This window comes from Xenopus laevis, chromosome 2S, assembly GCF_017654675.1.
Source record: "Xenopus laevis strain J_2021 chromosome 2S, Xenopus_laevis_v10.1, whole genome shotgun sequence".
Taxonomy (NCBI): domain Eukaryota; kingdom Metazoa; phylum Chordata; class Amphibia; order Anura; family Pipidae; genus Xenopus; species Xenopus laevis.
The window spans coordinates 168,958,312-168,964,311 of NC_054374.1; positions in this window are offsets into that span (position 1 = coordinate 168,958,312).

Sequence of the window (6,000 nt, forward strand, 5' to 3'; positions counted from 1 at the left end):
TATCCACCATCTCTATCTACTGTACCCTCCACTGTATCCACCATCTCTCTTACTGTACCCTCCACTGTATCCACCATCTCTATCTACTGTACCCTCCACTGTATCCACCATCTCTATCTACTGTACCCTCCACTGTACCCACCATCTCTCTTACTGTACCCTCCACTGTATCCACCATCTCTATCTACTGTACCCTCCACTGTATCCACCATCTCTATCTACTGTACCCTCCACTGTATCCACCATCTCTATCTACTGTACCCTCCACTGTATCCATCATCACTCTTACTGTACCCTCCACTGTATCCACCATCTACTGTACCCTCCACTGTATCCACCATCTCTATCTACTGTACCCTCCACTGTGTCCACCATCTCTATCTACTGTACCCTCCACTGTATCCACCATCTCTATCTACTGTACCCTCCACTGTATCCACCATCTCTCTTACTGTACCCTCCACTGTATCCACCATCTCTATCTACTGTACCCTCCACTGTATCCACCATCTCTCTTACTGTACCCTCCACTGTATCCACCATCTCTATCTACTGTACCCTCCACTGTATCCACCATCTCTATCTACTGTACCCTCCACTGTATCCACCATCTCTATCTACTGTACCCTCCACTGTATCCATCATCACTCTTACTGTACCCTCCACTGTATCCACCATCTACTGTACCCTCCACTGTGTCCACCATCTCTATCTACTGTACCCTCCACTGTATCCACCATGACTATCTACTGTACCCTCCACTGTATCCACCATCTCTCCATACTGTACCCTCCACTGTATCCACCATCTCTCCATACTGTACCCTCCACTGTATCCACCATCTTTATCTACTGTACCCTCCACTGTATCCACCATCTCTCCATACTGTACCCTCCACTGTATCCACCATCTCTCCATACTGTACCCTCCACTGTATCAATCTCTCACAACTGGGTCACTGCTTAGCATTTTTCAAGCAATGTGAATATCAAATAATTTAGAATCATTTATTTCTGAATATATTCAATTTGTGTGTTTTTTATGTTATAATTTAAATTCCTGCACAAATTTTCCTTTTCCAATGTGTCATGTTTTTCCCAGCATTTCCGTGTTCACATGCTTGTCTCTTCTCTTAACCTTGTAGGGCCCCTAGTGGTCAAACACTGTCACTATATTCCCTGAACCGAAAATGGGCTTTGCTCTTTCTGTTCTTTCTTTTTTTTATTACTTTTTAACTTTGGATGTGTGGATTAGATATTCTACATGGAACCATTACATCTGAACCACATGGTGACACCAATGAGTTAAATTCCCGTGTCACTGTTGCTGTATGAGTGGGAGGGCAGCTCTCACTGTAACAAACCCCTTCCCAATATTTAGCTGGAACCTCTTTTCTTCTAATCGGAATGGGTGACCTTGTGTCAGCTGGAAAGACCTACTGGTAAATAAATCATTAGAGAGATTATTATATGATCCCCTTATATATTTATACATAGTTATCATATCACCCCTTAAGCGCCTCTTCTCCAGAGGGAACATCCCCAATTTGGCCAGTCTTTCCTCATAGCTAAGATTTTCCCTTTACCAGCTTAGTTGCCCTTCTCTGTCCCCTCTCTAATACAATAATGTCCTGTTTGAGTGATGGAGAGCAAAACTGTAGGGCATATTCTAGATGGGGCCTTACCAGTGCTCTATACAGTGGGACCCCCTCCTCCCGTGACTCTCTGCCCCATTTAATACAAGTCAAGACCTTATTTGCCCTTGATGCTGCTGACTGGCATTGCTTGCTACAGACAAGTTTATTATCTACAAGGACTCCAAGCTCCGTCTCCATTATGGATTTGCCTAGTGCAGTCCCATTAAGGGTATAAGTGGATATTGTTACATCCCAGGTGCAGGACTTTACATTTATCAACATTGAATCTCATTTGCCACTTAGCTGCCCAGATTGCCAGTTAGTCAAGATCCTGTTGCAAGTGCCACATCCTGGATGGAATTAATTGGGCTGATAGTTTTGTCTCATCTGCAAACACTGATACATTACTTACAACACCCTCCCCTAAGTCATTAATGAACAAGTTAAACCAGAGATCCCCAACCTTTAGAACCTGTGAGTAATATTCAGAAGAAAAAGGAGTTGGGGAGCAACACTAGCATGAAACATGTTCTTGGGGTGCCAAATAAGGGCTGTGATTGGCCATTTAGTAGCCCTGATGTGGATTGTCAACCTACATTGAGACTCTGTTGGGCAGTACATCTGGTTTTTATACAACTAAAACTTGCCTCCAAGTCTGGAATTCAAAAATAATCTCCTGCTTTGAGGCCACTGGGAGCAACATCCAAGGGGTTGGAGAGTAACATGTTACTCACAAGCTACTGGTTGGGGATCACTGAGTTAAATAAAAGTGGACCCAATACCGAGTCTGAGGGAACCCACTAAGAACCTTACTCCAAGTAGAGAGTTTAGAAAGCAGTCGTTTGTGGGGCACAGTATCAAACGCTTTAGCAAAATCCAAATAGATCTACTGCCCCCCCCCCACTGTCCAGCATCTTACTTACCTCATCATAAAAAGCAATCAAAAACAGTGATGAGACTGTGGAAGATTCTAAGCCAGACTCTCACTGGTGGTTTAAGGTGGTACAGGAGTCTTCTGATGGCATAGAGGGTCCTGCAAGACTTGTCTTTTAGGGCAGCTATTGCTGGTTTAAAGCTTCCTGATTGGCTGATTTCTAGGCCAAGGTAGGTATAGCTGTCAGTGCCAATCAGTGGGCAGTTGTTTAGTATGAAGGAGGGATTTTTGTGTTGTTTATTCTTCTTTTGGAAAACCATGACCTTCGTTTTGTTTGGGTTAATGGGCAGTGCCCATGTTGTGCTGTACTTCTCCAGTACTGCCAGGCTTGCAGGCCACTCTCTGTTGGTGAGAGGAGAAGGAGATGATCAGCATACAGCAGAACTTCACCTCTCTGTCATTTCAATCCTGGTGCTGAGGAGGAATCTAATGCTGCTCCAGTTCATTGATGTAGATGTTAAATAGAGTTGGACTCAGGCTGCAGCCCTGTCTGACCCCACGGTCTTGTCGGAACCACTCGCTTCTCTTCCCGTTAATCTTCACTCTGCATTGGTTCTCAGTATATGAGCTCTTTATGACATCACATGTCTTCCCTCCTATGTCACTCTCCAGAAGTCTCAGCAATAGACCTGGGGGCCACACGTGGTCCCTGATGAGGCTGTGCAGGGTGTAGATCAGAGGTGCGATGGTTTGGCATGAACCCTGCTTGGCTCTGGCTGAGGACATGGTGCTGGGTCAGGAATGGGACGATTGGCCTATTTAGGGTACAGTTTGCCCATTGTGCTGCCCACACAGATCCCTCTGTAATTGGCTGGGTCAGAAGGGTGGGATAGGGAAGGGCAGCTGAGGAAGAGGCCGTGGTGCTGGCCGTGGGCATCCAACACCACAACAGCCCAGCCCATGTGCCATGGCCATTCTGGGCCCTGTAGCGCAGCACAAGCTGCCATCAAAGCAGCAGCTGCAACAACAGCAGCAGCAAATGCCACAGCAGCAGGTGGCTTTGGGTCGCAGTGGGGCAACTGGCACATGTTTTTGCCACTGCTTAGCGACCCATACACTCGCAGCAGGCAGAGGCAGTGGTAGACTGGCTGACCCAGGCTACCTCGTCTGCAGCGGGCACCAGTGAGCGGCAGGAGGGGGCATCACCTGCTAGCTCAGTGTGGGATGACACCCCATCCCTCTTATTTGATCCTGAGTTGGACTTGGGCCCAGACACCCAGGATCTTTTTGATGATCAGGCAGGAATGGGGGGGGCATTCATGTCTGATGAAGAGGAGGAGGTCATGTCACAGCCCACATCAGTAGGGGATATTGGGCAGGGTCCCCTTATGGCAGGGCAGCAAGTTGCTGGTGTGGGGTCAGACACTAACATGCTGGATGTGGGTATTGATGCCATGTATGAGGCAGGGTCTGGTCTGGGGGAGGACGATGACAGGGACAGACCCTGGGAGCCGGCTCCAGAGGATAACAGCAGCAGTTCAGGGGGGGAACTGTTTGTTGTTGATGAGGATGAAGAGCCGGCTCCACCGACCACTGCTAGGGGGGGCGGGCAACAGGGCAGCACTGCGCCTCGGTCCAAAGCCTATGGGCGTACGGGTGGGGACCATCCCCAACCCTCCACAGCAGGCAAGGCAGTGGCACTTCAGCAGTGTGGGCTTTTTTCACGTGCCAGACTGAGGACCAGACTGTAGCAATGTGTCAGCTCTGGCGGCAGAAGGTTCGAAGGGGGCAGGCAGGGTCACATATGGGAACATCAGCTTTAAGTTCCCATATGAAACATCATCACAGGATGACGTGGGAGCAGCACCAAAGTGGCAGGGCACCGGGGGGCAGTGGTGCTTCCTGTCCACCTCCTCCCATTCCTCAGGGAAGAAGTGCTAGCTCCCCAGACCCTACAGCAAGGGAAGAGGATTCTGGGGCTCACAGTCGGAGGCAGCTTCTGTGTAGCTCAGCCTCTTCTGCAGCCTCCTCCTCCTCAATGCGGCCCCTGTCCCGCCAGGGTTCCCTCCAGTTCCTCACCCGCAAGACGCCGCTCTCCCCCAGCCACCCCCAAGTGCAGAGGCTTAATGGCTGCCTGGCAAAACTTCTGGCAGTGCAGCTGCTGCCCTATCAGCTAGTCGAAGCAGCCCCCTTCCGACAGCTGATGGCTTGCGCTGCCCTAACTGGCGGATCCCCAGCCGCCATTATTTTGCCAGGAAGGCCGTCCCTGCCCTCCACCAGCAGGTGGTGGAGAATGTGTCCCTGTCGCTGGATCATGCTGTTGGCGGCAGGGTGCACCACTGACAAGTGGACCAGCAGGCACGGGCAGGGGAGGTACATAACCTACACTGCGCACTGGGTCACCCTGATGAGTGCTGGGGAGGGTGCAAGCCGGGGCGCTCCCCTCAGGCTACAGGTGCCTCCCCGTGGGGTACAGGGCAAACCCCACATGTCCACTTCCTCCTCCTCCTCCTCCACTATGGATGAGCCACCCCTGAAGCGTCCCCGCAGCTACGCTTCAGTGCAGCACAGGCGATGTCAGGCTGTGCTGCAACTCCTCTCCCTGGGTGAGAGGAGTCATACTGCACCTGAGCTCATGGCTGCCTTCCAGACTCAGGTGCAGCGGTGGTTCACTCCCCGCCAGCTCCAAGCAGGTAACATTGTTTGCGACAACGGTCACAACCTGCTGGCCGCCATCCACCTAGGCCACCTGACCCACGTGCCTTGCTTTGCACATGTCCTCAACCTCAGCGTGCAGGACGCCATTCACCCTGATGATGACCCCATGCATTATTGGGTCTCGAGGCTCGACCAGTGGCCAGAACTGGCACAGTATGCTCTGGAGGTGCTGGCTTGCCCCCCTGCCAGTGCCAGTTCAGTGCCGCAGGTGGGGTGGTCACTGAGAAGCGGACACGGCTATCCACTGGCAGCGTGGATAAGCTGACGTTTATTAAAATGAATGAGGCATGGATAAGTGGGGATATCCAAGTGCCCATTGCAGACAGCAGAGACTAGCCTCCTCTCCTCCTCCTCTTCACAGATTTAGCCTCCTCTCTCCATTGCTGCCTATACTCTCCTCCTCAGTAACATAGTAACATAGTAACATAGTAACATAGTAAGTAAGGTTGAAACAAGACACATGTCCATCGAGTTCAACCTTTTTTTTTTTTTTTATTAACTACCTATCTGCCAGTTGATCCAGAGGAAGGCAAAAAACCCATCTGAAGTCTCTCCAATTTGCCTCAGAGGGGGAAAACTCCTAGTATTGCCCATTCCCCATCTGTCTGTACCTGCTGCTGCTACTAGCCCTAGTAGTACTGCTGCTGTGCTGCATTGTCGGCAAATTTTGTTTCTGGTGGGGGCCTATCAAAGCTCCTACTGCTATCGTAGATACTACTGCTGCATTGTCGGCCAATTTTTTTTGTAGTTGAGGCCTAACATGGCCTCTAAA